Source organism: Neoarius graeffei, chromosome 20, assembly GCF_027579695.1.
Source record: "Neoarius graeffei isolate fNeoGra1 chromosome 20, fNeoGra1.pri, whole genome shotgun sequence".
Lineage (NCBI taxonomy): Eukaryota > Metazoa > Chordata > Actinopteri > Siluriformes > Ariidae > Neoarius > Neoarius graeffei.
Window position 1 is genome coordinate 30606481 of NC_083588.1, and position 17787 is coordinate 30624267.

The 17787-nt window shown below is 40.2% G+C and overlaps 1 pseudogene; it reads left to right on the forward strand.

The window, feature by feature from the left end:
- The first annotated feature begins 5410 nt into the window (after positions 1-5410).
- LOC132869036 (SEC14-like protein 1) overlaps positions 5411-17787 on the forward strand; it is a 126718-nt pseudogene continuing 114341 nt past the window's right edge.

Sequence of the window (17787 nt, forward strand, 5' to 3'; positions counted from 1 at the left end):
TACCTCCACCAGCCCTAACAACATCTGGTTTTTTTTTTTGTTTGTTTTTTTAAGAAGGAAATAAAAACCCTTAGACTCAAATTTAGATAATTCTGAAATAAATATCGTGTTTGCTTTTAGTTGACTCATTAAATAATTAATTCATTTTAATTGTAACACATTCTTAAAAAGCACATTTTAAAAAGTCCAAAAATTACTTCCTGATCCCAGAAAAAATAATGGAATTTTATGTTAAGGGCATTGCTAATGACATATCAAGTCATATGACATGGCTCAGCTGACCTATATCTGGACTGCCAACTCTCACGCAATGAGCGTGAGACACATGCATTTGATTGTCTTCACACGCTCACATGCCATACTTCCGATTTCTCACTCTAGAAAAAAATCTAGTTTATCTATCTGATCTAAGCTACCCATTGCGTCGCACCAACCACTTGCGATCGATCAATTACAGTACGCTTTACGCACGGCTAAACAAACAGAGAGGTGTTCCCTTCTGTACACACTCCCCTATGGTAGGTGGCACATCTAATGATGCTGCACTCGCCAGAAGTTGGATAATTGCCTACCGTCAATTTAGAGGAAGAGGAGAGAGAAGAAGGTATCTGAGTTGAAGATGGGTGTCTCAGACAGGTTTGTACATATGCACGCCAATGTGTGGTGTTACTGGCGTAATTATGAACTTATATAAAGTTTCTTAATCGTTTTAGCCTATAAGTTTTGTAAGAATATTTAATGCCATATCGAGAGCTGTGTACTAGGCATGCTAAATCATTATAGGCCTACTGCCATGCCACAGCCTCTATCTTCCCCAACAAGCAGCATGGGAGAGCACCTCCTTAGCACACGTTTATTAAGGCACATTTCTAGTTTGTTTACTGTATGTTATCATACTTTATGACTTTATTTGAAGCCATACTGGAAATGTTGTAAAATAAAGCAAATAAGAGATAATATTACAAATGCAAGAAGAGCCATTAGCCACCATACCTATTGTTTATTTACAGGGTATTTATTTTTAATTATTTATGATGTATGTAATTGCTCAGTTAAAGGACCCATGGCATGGTGGTTTGTTGATGCTTTAAACGGGCTCGTGGAGGTTTTCGGATGTTATATCCGCAACCTTTCTCAAAATGAACCCTTGGCATGTAGATATAGCCTCCTGGGAGAAAGCCCCATTTCAGCCCTTTTCCCAATGCGTCGTTTTGCTAATGAGAAGCATGGAGGCGGGGAAGGGTAGAGGGTGGGGGCGGGCCATGGGGGGAGGGGGAGGGGCTTGACCAAGCTGCGGGCATGCTACCTGTGTGTGAACAGTAGCAATGGCAGGTCAAGCAACAGTCCAAGCTTCGTAAACTCAACGTGACACAGAGAACAGAGAGTGAGAGTGTTCGGAGTGGTAGTTTACGAACGTATAATACCCTAGGCTTGAACACGCACTCCATAACCAAAGAGGATAGAAGCAGCAACTACAGCAACATATCGCTTATTCAACAGAAGACATGCATTGCGGAGCAATAGTCAAACATAAGCTCATAAGTTACAGTCAATTTCCAGACTAAACTCAGTTTAACAGAGCATGCTGCATGCTTTTTGGTTTTGTAGCGCAGAGTACCTGGCTAACTGCAGGAAGCGGTTAGCTGCACAGCTAATGTAGCCATTGCAAGGCTAACGCACCAATTTTAAAACACAGCAAAACGACTTAACAGTTAAACATTTACTTGTTCGGTGTTTGTGGCTGATGTGGCAGGGATGCTTGGTACGGACCCAGGCTTCAGTGACAGTTGATGTGCAAAACCTGCCCTGTACTGTCCCAAGTTGTGGAAACATTCATCAGAAAAATGCTTCCGACAAACATACACAGTCTTAAGTAGACTCGACGGCGTATTATTGGAGTAAATAAAATTAAGCTACTGCGTCTTCAGGGGCTCTCCCGTCGGCAGTAAAAACAGACTCCTTTCTGTGTTGTCACATCCATGTACAGCGCAATTTCCATGTTTCGCTCGCTTAGGTGGTGCCATGTTGTTGTGTCCTCTATGGTCTCCTCACTACAAAATTGAAGTGACGTATCTATGGTGGCAACTTTTGAGCTGGGCGGGCAATCCATACAGTGGGTGGGAATCCAGAGGGGGGGCGTGGGGATCATCTCCCTTGCTGACATAGTAAAGGGAAGAGCCTATCAACGCGCCATTTTGACGCGCCATTCTCAAATGTTGACAAAGGGTGGGCATAGTTTGGTTTACACATTATGACATTTCTAGCCACTGGGGTGACTTAAGAAGGTCAGAGGAACTCATTTTAATGTTAAAAAACCTCAGAAAGTGAAAATTTCATGCCATGGGAACTTTAAAGTAAATAAAGCATGGTCACCTGGAATATCAAAGAACTTGAACTTGTGAATAATTAAAAAAAAAGACAGAGAACAATATACTGAGGAGACAGGGTTTCAAAGAGGGCAAGACAAGTAGAGAATATTTGTCAGATAACAGGCCCTGATGAATGCTCTATTACTAATAAGAAACATAGATAAGAAATAAATTAATAAGAAATATATTAATATAGCTTATTTAAGTATGACCAAAATTTTTAAGCCGAACTTTGTGTGCACATTCCTACCTATGGCCAAGGTTCAGCTTTTTGTTTTTCAATACTGTTCAAACTTAATCATTTTAATGTTTCTTGTACAACCCCAATTCCAACAAAGTTGGGACAAAGTACAAATTGTAAATAAAAACAGAATGCAATAATTTACAAATCTCAAAAACTGATATTGTATTCACAATAGAACATAGACAACATATCAAATGTCGAAAGTGAGACATTTTGAAATTTCATGCCAAATATTGGCTCATTTGAAATTTCATGACAGCAACACATCTCAAAAAAGTTGGGACAGGGGCAATAAGAGGCTGGAAAAGTTAAAGGTACAAAAAAGGAACAGCTGGAGGACCAAATTGCAACTCATTAGGTCAATTGGCAATAGGTCATTAACATGACTGGGTATAAAAAGAGCATCTTGGAGTGGCAGCGGCTCTCAGAAGTAAAGATGGGAAGAGGATCACCAATCCCCCTAATTCTGCACCGACAAATAGTGGAGCAATATCAGAAAGGAGTTCGACAGTGTAAAATTGCAAAGAGTTTGAACATATCATCATCTACAGTGCATAATATCATCAAAAGATTCAGAGAATATGGAAGAATCTCTGTGCATAAGGGTCAAGGCCGGAAAACCATACTGGGTGCCCGTGATCTTCGGGCCCTTAGACGGCACTGCATCACATACAGGCATGCTTCTGTATTGGAAATCACAAAATGGGCTCAGGAATATTTCCAAAGAACATTATCTGTGAACACAATTCACCGTGCCATCCGCCGTTGCCAGCTAAAACTCTATAGTTCAAAGAAGAAGCCATATCTAAACATGATCCAGAAGCGCAAACGTCTTCTCTGGGCCAAGGCTCATTTAAAATGGACTGTGGCAAAGTGGAAAACTGTTCTGTGGTCAGACGACTCAAAATTTGAAGTTCTTTATGGAAATCAGGGACGCCGTGTCATTCGGACTAAAGAGGAGAAGGACGACCCAAGTTGTTATCAGCGCTCAGTTCAGAAGCCTGCATCTCTGATGGTATGGGGTTGCATTAGTGTGTGTGGCATGGGCAGCTTACACATCTGGAAAGACACCATCAATGCTGAAAGGTATATCCAGGTTCTAGAGCAACATATGCTCCCATCCAGACGACGTCTCTTTCAGGGAAGACCTTGCATTTTCCAACATGACAATGCCAAACTACATACTGCATCAATTACAGCATCATGGCTGCGTAGAAGAAGGGTCTGGGTACTGAACTGGCCAGCCTGCAGTCCAGATCTTTCACCCATAGAAAACATTTGGCGCATCATAAAACGGAAGATACGACAAAAAAGACCTAAGACAGTTGAGCAACTAGAATCCTACATTAGACAAGAATGGGTTAACATTCCTATCCCTAAACTTGAGCAACTTGTCTCCTCAGTCCCCAGACGTTTACAGACTGTTGTAAAGAGAAAAGGGGATGTCTCACAGTGGGAAACATGGCCTTGTCCCAACTTTTTTGAGATGTGTTGTTGTCATGAAATTTAAAATCACCTAATTCTTCTCTTCAAATGATACATTTTCTCAGTTTAAACATTTGATATGTCATCTATGTTCTATTCTGAATAAAATATGGAATTTTGAAACTTCCACATCATTGCATTCCGTTTTTATTTACAATTTGTACTTTGTCCCAACTTTTTTGGAATCGGGGTTGTACCCGTGCTGTTATACTAAATATCAGTACTCTTGGAACACCGCTTATCCAATCAAACGAGTGGACCAGAAGAAACTTTTATATATTTAAAAAAAACATTTAGCATTCCTCGTTTTTTGAACCCGTTACTGCAGCTGGTGCTCACAGTCTCTCCATCATTATAGTGCTACTATGCTACAATGTGCATCCCAAACTGATCTGTGATCACAAGTTGGGTCTCTGAGCAGTAAAGTCATAGTGACAGCCTGCTACATTGTGTGTGTGTGTGTGTGTGTGTGTGTGTGTGTGTGTGTGTGTGTGTGTGTGTGTGTGTGTTTCACTGGTACTTTGTCCCAACTTTTTTGGAATCGGGGTTGTAGCACATGCACATTTTGCTTACTGTTTAAGCATTTTAGTTGTTCTTTTGCTGTTGATATTTTTCCCCATGCCAATCTTCTGCTGAACCCAGTGGTGGGGAAAGCCCTTAAATGCATAATGAATAGTCAGTGAGGGACAATCTTATTTTTGCAACAGTTATTAAAACTTAACATTTAGTTTCAATTCAGAAGGTGTTTAGGCTTAGCTGATTAAATATTTTCAAACATGAACTTGCCTTTAAATCTGAAACACAGGTCTATAGGGCTACAGGAACACTGGCAGTCATCTGTAGTTTTCTAGTGTGGGGGCTTTTACCAAAACTTGGTGCTTTTGTTGGCCACAAGCTGAAGGCCTGGCAAGTCAGGGTGTGTAAGAATGTAGGTATGGCACAGCAGGCCACTCCAAAAATCCACCAGAATGCAGGAACATCTACTAAATCCAAAATCTCAAACTGCCCCCCCCCCCCCCCCCCCCAATTGGCCATCTCCAGCTGGACGACCCACAAACAAAACACCACAATGCAGGGGGACAAGTGAATATCAAACTGAATACAAAATTCCCAATGGTGTGCGGAAAAATTTTGCTGTCAACCCCTCCCCCCCCCCCCCCCAAAAAAAAAAAAAAATCTCATTCCAAGGAATTTTGAAAAGTTGGCGGCCCTGCCTATATAACACCTGGCGATCGGCTAAGAAGACTATATTCCTGACTGTAATCATACCCTTAGTACTTCAGGAGAGTTCACCAGTGGAGAAGCTGCAGCCATGGTGCAGAAATATCAGTCACCAGTGCGGGTCTACAAATACCCCTTTGAATGTATAATGGCGGTACGTGTGGATTTTATATCTAAAATACAGTAGTCTATCAGGTTTAAGGTAGCAGTGGAATGGGTTATTACAGCTACTAATTTAATGTACTGTTGTTGTTTTTTATAATCCATGTCGCTCTTTTAAGGTTTTCATTTGACATGCTCTTTTATAATAAGTTCACTGTTACTGTTTGTAAAATTCTTATGAAAAAGGAACTAATATAGAGCCTGTACCATCTTCTTCATTCTCTAAATATAATCTCACTTTATGGTGCTTATTTCTATGACTTTTTATGCTCTCCTATTGGCTGAATAACTGGATCAGTTCCAATCTGAGTGAATATTTAACCCCAGCACCTCTAACACCTGTCATGTGAGAAGTGGTTGAACTCTGCTCTGGCTTCAGCAGACAGTCTGGTAAAATGCAAATTGAACAAATATATACTTTTACTCAACAAATATAGACCATTTAAAATGTAAATTACTGGCAGACTCCTTGGCAGGCATTGATAAATGGAATGACTTGGCATGTGCTTATGATGTGATGTGTTGAAATATTCCACATACATGACAAATATTACACAATTGCGACTACAGTGGTTATGGTTTACTTTATACAGTCTCTATCTGTTTCCATAAAACAATTCAAAGATGTATTGTGTATACACATGAACTTGAGCAGACTCTGCAAAGCTTTTGCTTTGCTCGAAATATCCAGGGAATAAAATGGAATAAAATTACATTAATAAATTATATATATATATATATATATATATATATATATATATATATATATATATATATATATAATTTAAAAAGTGCTGGGGAATAAAATTATTTTGATTTGTAGCAAGATAATGCTTCCTTGATAAGCTTAGGCCATTCAAATTCAATAACAAACCTTTGTTTTATTTCCCTGTCTAATTTACACTGAAATAGCCAATATATATAGCCTGTAATGCTTTCTTGATAAGCTTAGGCCATTCAAATTCAATAAACAAACCTTTGTTTTATTTCCCTGTCTAATTTACACTGAAATAGCCAGTAGATATAGCTTGATCGTGCACAATGCATGGTTAACATAGAGCGAGCATTTAACAGCTATTGAGGCTGCAGATTGTTGACATCAAAGTCATTTCAATATGTTACTGAGGCCAAGTTTACATTAGACCGTATCTGTCTCATTTTCTTCGTGGATGCACTGTCCATTCACATTAAAACGCCGGGAAACGCCGGGAAACGGGAATCCGCCAGAGCCCACGTATTCAATCCAGTTCGTGTCTGGTCCGGTGCTGTGTAAACATTGAGGATACGCGGATATGCTGTGCTGAGCTCTAGCTGACGTCGTCATTGGACAACGTCACTGTGACATCCACCTTCCTGATTCGCTGGCGTTGGGATCACACACACAGCGGCTCAGTCCCGAATCACTGCTCGTGCGCTTCACTCGCGCGCTCTGTGAGCTGCGCAGGGCCGGAGTGCGCACCCTCCAGAGGGCACTCGCTGTTCAGGGCGGAGTGATTTGGAGTGCAGGAGGAAGCGCTGAGCTGCACTGAGGTTTATTTACACATTTCAACCTCCTTCAGGCGCTTAAACTCAGTGAGAACATGAACATCACAGCCAGGTGTGTTTATTTGCTGGAGAAGGTGTTCGCTTGCCATCCTTCCACTTGCAAGTGGTGAGTGACTTGCGCATGCCCGATATGCACTGGGATCATGTGACGTGCCGTCTAATTAGTCATGTGATTAGCGTATCCGTGTATTGGCGTTGCTGTGTGCACGCGAATCGTTTTAAAAACGTTAATCTGATGATCCGCTGATTCGAAATAATGTAAACAGGGCCTGAGAAACCTGAAAAACTACATCTCCTGGCCTTAAACAAGTTAAAGACTTTACTTCTTGGTTTTACATACTTATTTACATAATAGGCTTTACTACAGTACTTATTTTACATAGTAATTAACTTTTGGTTTATTCAGACCTCATTTAAAAAATGTTAAGGGCTTGCACTAACTGTGATGGGCTATGCCAGGAGTGTCAAACTTGAGTTAATGGGCCAAATTACACTTAGTTCAATGTGAAGGGGTCCAGATCAAATCAGTTTGTAGACCAATAACACATCAGCCTCACCTCACTTCACCTCGCTTCTTCATGCTCTGTTGCGCATAAGGTCATCACACATTTCCACCACCTAACTCTATCCTTGGCCCCAACTCTAGCCAGTTTCTATGATCTCCAGCCCAGCTCATCCCTCTCTTTCGCCGCCATTTTGCGCCACATTGTTTTTGGGCAGCCTGCTCTATGTCTTCCTTCGGGAGTTCATGTAAGGCAGGGGTCATCAAACTACGGCCCGCGGGCCGACTCCGGCCCGCCACCCCTCTTTGACTGGCCCCCCAGCCCCTCTGCCCCCCACCACTTGAACCAGCCCTATGAGGCAATCCCCAAAAGTGGTTATGGCCTATTTTTTTAAATTGCTTTCTGGCAAATAATAACATCTGCATCTTGTATTTTGTTGATTTTATCAATTAAAATTTATATTTAGTTATAAAATGAATTATTCATATTTTCCGAATTTTTATCATATGCTTGCGATCAAGCAGTGACAGGCAGCGCAGAGAACTGTCAGTGTTCAGGACAGCAAAATGGCTAGCGGTCAGCAAAAAGCTGATAGTGCAGAGTTTTTAAAGAACAGTGGACCACCGATTATTTTTTCGTTCAGTGTAAGGACCGTGCAATTTGTCTTGTATGTAAAGAAAGTGTGTCGGTTTTCAAAGAATATAATCTGCGTCGTCACTACGAAACCCGCCACAAAGAGTATGCTAATTTGCGAGGGCAAACAAGAGAAGACAGGATTCGGAGGATGAAATGCGGACTGGCTGCACAACAGAATGTATTCCTTCGCCAAACCCAGATCAACCAGGCTGCTGTCCGAGCTAGCTATAAGCTATAATTTTCCACTCACTGGCAAAGGTGAGTGGAAAATTATAAATTGTAGGTAGGCCTGTTGATAGTATTATTAATAATATTAATAATAATTGTGTGCAGCACTTAATAAAGGTCAAATAAATAGGCCTATAAAATAAATACATTAAAAAAAAACAGTGAAATTATAATATGAGCAATAGATCAATAGATCACAGCAGTTGTGCTGTGTCCTGCACGTCATTGCTCTCATCCATGGCCAAAGCAAAAAACTCGAATTCTGACGCTTTCTCATTCAGCTGGTCATACACATTGTCCCCCAAATCTTCGGTTCGCCTGGTCATAGTACAATCCCGATTCCAAAAAAGTTGGGACAAAGTACAAATTGTAAATGAAAATGGAATGCAATGATGTGGAAGTTTCAAAATTCCATATTTTATTCAGAATAGAACATAGATGACATATCAAATGTTTAAACTGAGAAAATGTATCATTTAAAGAGAAAAATGAGGTGATTTTAAATTTCATGACAACAACACATCTCAAAAAAGTTGGGACAAGGCCATGTTTACCACTGTGAGACATCCCCTTTTCTCTTTACAACAGTCTGTAAATGTCTGGGGACTGAGGAGACAAGTTGCTCAAGTTTAGGGATAGGAATGTTAACCAATTCTTGTCTAATGTAGGATTCTAGTTGCTCAACTGTCTTAGGTCTTTTTTGTTGTATCTTCCGTTTTATGATGCGCCAAATGTTTTCTATGGGTGAAAGATCTGGACTGCAGGCTGGCCAGTTCAGTACCCGGACCCTTCTTCTACGCAGCCATGATGCTGTAATTGATGCAGTATGTGGTTTGGCATTGTCATGTTGGAAAATGCAAGGTGAAAAAGACACCTGAAAGAGACGTCATCTGGATGGGAGCATATGTTGCTCTAGAACCTGGATATACCTTTCAGCATTGATGGTGTCTTTCCAGATGTGTAAACTGCCCATGCCACACTCACTAATGCAACCCCATACCATCAGAGATGCAGACTTCTGAACTGAGTGCTGGTAACGACTTGGGTCGTCCTTGTCCTCTTTAGTCCAAATGACACGGCATCCCTGATTTCCATAAAGAACTTCAAATTTTGATTCGTCTGACCACAGAACAGTTTTCCACTTTGCCACAGTCCATTTTAAATGAGCCTTGGCCCAGAGAAGACGTCTGCGCTTCTGGATCATGTTTAGATATGGCTTCTTCTTTGAACTATAGAGTTTTAGCTGGCAACGGCGGATGGCACGATGAATTGTGTTCACAGATAATGTTCTCTGGAAATATTCCTGAGCCCATTTTGTGATTTCCAATACAGAAGCATGCCTGTATGTGATGCAGTGCCGTCTAAGGGCCCGAAGATCACGGGCACCCAGTATGGTTTTCCGGCCTTGACCCTTATGCACAGAGATTCTTCCAGATTCTCTGAATCTTTTGATGATATTATGCACTGTAGATGATGATATGTTCAAACTCTTTGCAATTTTACACTGTTAAACTCCTTTCTGATATTGTTCCACTATTTGTCGGCGCAGAATTAGGGGGATTGGTGATCCTCTTCCCATCTTTACTTCTGAGAGCCGCTGCCACTCCAAGATGCTCTTTTTATACCCAGTCATGTTAATGAACTATTGCCAATTGACCTACTGTAATGAGTTGCAATTTGGGCGGCACGGTGGTGTAGTGGTTAGCGCTGTCGCCTCACAGCAAGAAGGTCCGGGTTCGAGCCCCGTGGCCGGCGAGGGCCTTTCTGTGTGGAGTTTGCATGTTCTCCCCGTGTCCGCGTGGGTTTCCTCCGGGTGCTCCGGTTTCCCCCACAGTCCAAAGACATGCAGGTTAGGTTAACTGGTGACTCTAAATTGACCGTAGGTGTGAATGTGAGTGTGAATGGTTGTCTGTGTCTATGTGTCAGCCCTGTGATGACCTGGCGACTTGTCCAGGGTGTACCCCGCCTTTCGCCAATAGTCAGCTGGGATAGGGTCCAGCTTGCCTGCGACCCTGTAGAACAGGATAAAACGGCTAGAGATAATGAGATGATATGATTTGCAATTTGGTCCTCCAGCTGTTCCTTTTTTGTACCTTTAACTTTTCCAGCCTCTTATTGCCCCTGTTCCAACTTTTTTGAGATGTGTTGCTGTCATGAAATTTCAAATGAGCCAATATTTGGCATGAAATTTCAAAATGTCTCACTTTCGACATTTGATATGTTGCCTATGTTCTATTGTGAATACAATATCAGTTTTTGAGATTTGTAAATTATTGCATTCCGTTTTTATTTACAATTTGTACTTTGTCCCAACTTTTTTTGTAATCGGGGTTGTATTTGACAGGCCTGGTCTATGTGCTTGTCAGTATACAGCTAGCATAAGAGAGAGAGAGAGAGAGAGAGAGAGAGTGTTGTCTTTTTCTGAAAAAGAATGGGCCACTCTATCAAGCTGTAGGGAGGTGCTTGGAAATGTCTGCTCTCGATTACCGAACATGACAATAGGGAAGTTGGCAGTAGGAAATTTTACACAGGTGAAATCAGACTCTTGTTACAGCAAGGGTGTTTCTAGCTATTGAAAAGACCAGGGGCTAAGTGAAGTTTTCCTGGGGCTTGTATTTTTTAAGGGAGATTGACATAGATAGGTTGGTGAGTAGACCCCGAAGCCGCCGCCAGGCGCCACTAAAACCGCCATTTAGAATTTGAGCCGCCGCCAGCCAATAATTTTGTAAGCCAATTTGAGCCGCTATCTAATAAAATTTGGCTGAGCCACTAAGAATTGTGTACATCAAATAATGGGTTTATCCACATCATGAGCTACAAGGAAAGTGACACAAACATGATCAACTGTACACACTAGTAGTAACACAATAGAGACGTATAGGCATACACTGTAGAGATTTAGAACTGATATCACAGCACAGAGAGCCACCACAAGCTTGCCGTTGTGACTACCTGTCTGGCTTCCCGCCCCTCACACCGTTACCACGATACACTGGGGAACCCGGGAACCCACCCAGAGCATCAATCGACTCCGATATCGACGAGATGGCTGCATTCTTTGCCGCTGCTGAGGGAAAGTGTAAAGGTTTTTTTTTGTTTGTTTGTTTGTTTGACATACTTCGAGATTGATAAAAAAAAAGTACTACACCACTCTACTTTCATCGTAGTAAGATAGCTGCCAGTCCTTCACTGGTCATTGCTAGTGAGAGTAGATAGCTAGATGCCTTCCTCGGACAATCCAGATTAGCTTATTATTAGCATTGAACTACAATCTTGCTAGATTTATATTTACAATGAAGTAAGAGACCAGGGGACCTGTGGTAAATATGATTTCATGTTAAATGACCCGTGTGTGTGTATATGTGTGTGTGTGTGTGTGTGTGAGAGAGAGAGAGAGAGAGAGAGAGAGAGAGATAATAATAATACATCTAAGTACTTATAATAAATAAATGTAATAAATAAATAACTTATAATCAATAAATGCTATCATAAATACACCATTTGTTGTAGTACAATCAGTTTTTTAACCAAACTGTGTTGTGGAAATAGCCTATGTATCTGTGTAACCAGTACACTGCATCTTATAATCAATTGAACGTAGACCATAGGCGTGAAGAAACAGTATCAGCCATTTGTAGCCATAAACATTTTGGTGGCTGCAGCAGCCATTAAGGTTTTGGCTGAGTCAGCTAGCCAGCCAATAATTTCATCAGCCAGCCATTATCCTGAAAACAAACGGCTTCGGGGTCTATTGGTGAGGTTATATCTAACTTTATAAGATATATTATCACTAGGGTGACCAGATTTCCCTAGTCTGAAACCGGGACACTTTTGTGCGCGACCACACCTTTTTTTTACGTAAACGTGACACTCAGAGAGGTGCTCTTATCATTTTGTTGAAGCTCACATTTATCAACATCTCACATGAAATAAAACAGGCATTTTGTTATCTAGTAGCATAGTGGTATACAGATCAGTTAAATTATGGTCAGACAACAGATTTTGTAATGGCTGAGAATAGGCCAGGCTATGTCCATAGGCCAAATTTAAACTGATTTATTTCACCTGTTTGTGAGAACACCAAGAAGAATGCATATGCACATGTAGGCTATATCTCTAAAATTGTATGCACTATAGCATGAACTTAAAGTAGATATGTGACCTCAACATAGCCTAGGTCAGAATCAACCTTACTAACCATTCCCCACAACTGAATGAATAAAGCAAGAAGATGTGTACAAAAGTGAACACTTTAATGGAAGGTGCAACAAGCTGTTCAACACAGGAATATGGCCAAACTGTTAGAATGGTATGTTAAACAGAAACAAAAAAGAGACAAGTGATTTGAGAATATACACTCAAGCAAAACAGCAATAAAGGAGGAGAGGGGTGACAGCCCGAGGAAAGCCCCCACAGGAGCGCACATCATTTGCAACATAGGCTACCCAACTTAGTACAAGAACAAAGCACAGGAACAAAGCTAAGGTGACTGTCAATCCACCCACCCTAAATAAAATGCATTAGCCTACGTATATTTACAAGAAGAGTGAATCTTTTCCAGTTTTAATGTGATCCTGTATATCGGCGTTACCACCGTGGGCTACGGAGAAGGAACACTTACAGTGTGTGCAGTAGGCTTCATGCGCATTGTTCTGCACCTCTCGGAGGAAGGGGTAGGTGCCCTGTAAATCTTTGGAAAAGGTAAATTTTCTTTTCGGCATAATTGCTGCGGCATTACTGCTGCTAGCTGCTAGACAAAGAACAGTCGCACCAGTTAATGTTTATTTTATTGTTGCATGGCAACACGTTCTGTTGTCTGGAATAATGTGGCTAAATAAACACCCATGCCACAGGGCCAGGGGGCAGTAACCAGGAAAGTTTGCGATTCCTGTCAATTCATCAAAATAGTAAATGCAGACATTTCTCCGCTAATGATTCCAACGCTGCTCAGTCACAAACGTCGCGAGTGGCGAAAACCGGGAAATATCCATGTCCCGACAGACTTTTGTCGGGACTCGAGACACACAACCCCAAATCGGGACTGTCCCAATAAAACCGGGACGTCTAGTCACCCTAATTATCACCCACACACATTCAATGGTTATGTTATCTTTGTTAGTGATTTTTGCACTGCTCTTTTTAAATTTATGAACTCCATTTCAGTTTCTGTCTCATGATTATTAAGTTATCAACACCCATAATGTCTCAGGAAACTGAGGCACGTGTCAATTGACTATTAAATCTCATTATTCATTATCTCTAGCCACTTTATCCTTCTACAGGGTCGCAGGCAAGCTGGAGCCTTTCCCAGCTGACTACGGGCGAAAGGCGGGGTACACCCTGGACAAGTCGCCAGGTCATCACAGGGCTGACACATAGACACAGACAACCATTCACACTCACATTCACTTTAGAGTCACCAGTTAACCTAACCTGCATGTCTTTGGACTGTGGGGGAAACCGGAGCACCCGGAGGAAACCCACGCGGACACGGGGAGAACATGCAAACTCCACACAGAAAGGCCCTCGCCGGCCCCGGGGCTCGAACCCAGGACCTTCTTGCTGTGAGACGACAGCGCTAACCACTACACCACCGTGCCGCCTGACTATTAAATATCACTAGTAAAATTTATCATCAATTTAATAAAAATATATCATTTTTCACTCACATATCTCTCCTTTAGGACCACAAAGACAATTTCTAAGCTACATTACAACTATCAACTATTTCTATTACAACATTCAAAATCCCAGGTGACATCCCATCTCATAAGACTATGATCATACGTCTTCCAAGTTTCTCTCACGCATGCGCACACACATAAATACCATTTTTTCTACTGCATACAGGCTGAGTTGACTGTAGCAGCTCATTTGTGGTGTCTGGCCAACACAAATTTATGCTGGCATTAATATTTCGTGGCAAAACATCCATCCATTATCTGTAACCACTTATCCTGTACAGGGTCGCGGGCAAGCTGGAGCCTATCTCAGCTGACTTTGGGCGAGAGGCGGGGTACACCCTGGACAAGTCGCCAGGTCATCGCAGGGCTGACACATAGAGACAAACAATCATTCACGCTCACATTCACACCAACGGTTAATTTAGAGCCACCAATTAGCCTAACCTGCATGTCTTTGGACTGTGGGGGAAACGGAGCACCTGGAGGAAACCCACGCAGACACAGGGAGAACATACAAACTCCACACAGAAAGGCCCCCATTGGCTGCTGAGCTCAAACCCAGAACCTTCTTTCTGTGAGATGACAGTGTTAACCACTACACCACCATGCCATCCCCATGGCAAAACAATTAAAAAAACACACAACCTATTTTATCCCTATATGTGACTAATATGTCAGAGGCTGGCTATGGTATGTGTAAAGATTTCTTCTTCTCTGTCCATATTTATATGTAGTATGTTTTCTTCATTCATCCATAAGCATTAAACATCACTCGGATAACAACTGTATCTTTTTAGTATTCTTTATTAACGAGTTTTCCATCTCACAGCCTCGGCATTCCACCAGTACCTGCGGCATATCCAAAACGTTCTGATAACACAGGCCACAACAGAAGTTCCTATCCATTCAATAGGCGTCAAAATAAGAGTCCCATGAGTATATGTTACTTTAGCTCACAATATGACATGCGCACAATGAATTCTGCACATATAACCTGTAATAGGAGCATTACTCAGTCAAATAAGAATATATCCAGCAACACAAAATAATACAAATAATATCATTAATGAGAACATATCACTCAACACCCCCACTTGTTCTCATCATCTCAAGCCATGTACAAAGTGATCACACATATCTAATTCCCAAAAAGAAATCTTTTAAACTTAAGAATTCTAACTTTTGACACATATTGCCAATATGTCTGCAACCATGTCTTCTGTTGGGCAGTACTCAATGTTTATTCTTCCTTCACTGAGTGTATCACAAATGAAGTGATATTTTACATCAATGTGCTTAGATCTAGATCTATTCACTGGATTTCTACTCAGTGCAATGGCCCCCTGATTGTCACCATAGATCTTGGTACAAGTGTAAATACCATTGTCCATACCATTTAGTAGTTGAGTTAGGTACATGCTTTCAGGAGTAGTGTTTGTTAAACCAATGTATTCAGCTTTGCAGGTTGACAGGGCCACTGTCGGTTGTTTCTTTGACTTCCAAGAAATAGAAGGACCTTGTTTTGTCAGGCTGAAACAGTATCCTGTAGTGCTACATCTATCCTCTACAGATGATGCCCAGTCAGAATCACTGAATGCTATCCCAACCTGACAAAATTCATTTCAGGGAGGTCCCCCCCTTTGGGGAATTTTTTTTTTCTTTTGGGGGACAAATACATTGCTGGGGGGTATGGAGGTACTCCCCCAGAAAATTTTGGATTTGGTTGATGTGATTTCCTGCATTCTGGTGGATTTTGGGGTGGCCTTTTGGAGATGAACAATACCTGAATTCACTCAATTAACTCAGATTCATAACTGACACCCTGACTTGGGGACTTAGCTGCCCCCAACCCATAAACTACAAACTACAATGTGCCATATATTAAGCTCCTTACTGATTGAATGAATGAATGAATTAATTTATTTATTTATTTCGAACATGTATAAAAAAATGTATGTAACTATTTGAACATACAAAAGAAAGAACACGAGAAAGTGACAAAAAAAATAATAAATAAAATACATAAAGAGCTCAGACATTACAATACACCGCACATTGTTCGAAAAAGGAGTGGGAAGAAGTACAATACTTTTTTTAATTTCCCACCCCTTTTTAACTACCCCGAAATCCAAACTTCATTAATACACCTAAAAAAAAAATATACCATATATACACTTCATGAATATCTATATAATTACAAAAATAGATATATACTACACACCATATATATACACACTTCCTAAACATCTATATAAATATTTAATTACAAAATAAATATATACTACATTCCATATATACACTTCACAAATATCTATATAAATATATAATTACAAAAAATATATATACTATATACCATATATACACTTCATAAATATCTATATAAATATATAATTACAAAAATAAATATCTACTACATACCTATCCCTGTAAATATGAATATATAAACTATCCCCATAAATAAATACATACCATATACTAAATTAGTTCTAATATAACAATCAACTCTATTCTATTTATCCCTCATCATCCTCTATTGACATACTTCCTCTTCTATATACTTGTTTAAAAATATTTTTTGTACCTTCTTTTAAACAGATTTATATTTACACTTTGTTTTATTTCTGTCTCCAGTCTGTTCCATAAAGTCACCCCACAGCTCGATATGCACATGTTTTTCATATTTGTTCGAACCTTTGTTTTTTTAAAATTTAGGTCTCCCCTTAGATTATATCCCCCCTCTCTCTCACTAAACATTCCTTGTATATTTTTTGGCAATAGATTATTTCTCGCTTTATACATTATTTGTGCTGTTCTGAATTTGACCAGATCCATAAATTTCAACATGTGTGATTTTATGAATAGTGGGTTTGTGTGATCTCTGTATCCTGTTTTGTTTATTATCCTTATTGCTCTTTTCTGTATTGCACATATCGGCTGCAGAGTGGTTTTGTAGGTGTTTCCCCAGACTTCGACACAGTAAGTCAGATATGGCAAAAATAATGAGTAATATAGAGTATACAAAGATTTGCAATCAAGAATATGTTTTGTTTTCCACAGAATTGCCGAGCACTTTGCCAGTTTTGCTCGTACGTATCCTACATGAGGTTTCCAGCAGACTTTATGATCCAAAATCACACCAAGAAATTTAATTTCCTGTACCATTTCTATCTTAGTATTGTCTATTATCAATTCTACATTACAATCTATTTTGTGTCTCCCAAATAACATGATCTTTGTTTTGCTTAGATTTAATGATAATTTATTTTTGTCAAACCATAGTTTTAGTTTATTTATTTCAGTTGTGATTGTCTCTAAAGTCCGCTGCAAATTCTCACCGGAACAAAAAATATTGGTGTCATCTGCAAACAAAACAAATTTCAGTACTCGCGAAATTCTACATATGTCATTCATATATAAAATGAATAATTTCAGACCTAATATTGACCCCTGTGGTACCCCGCATGTAATGTTCATGAAATGAGATTTATGGTCACCTATCTGCACAAACTGTTGCCTGTTTCTTAGATAGCTCAACAGCCAGCTCCACCTAACTCCCCTAACACCATACTTTTCTAGTTTACTTAATAATATACTATGATCAATGGTATCAAATGCTTTTTTTAGGTCCACAAATACTCCAATTGCTATTTTTTTATTGTCTATACATTTTGTGAATGTCCAGATACATTTTGAATCTGGACACCCTGCCC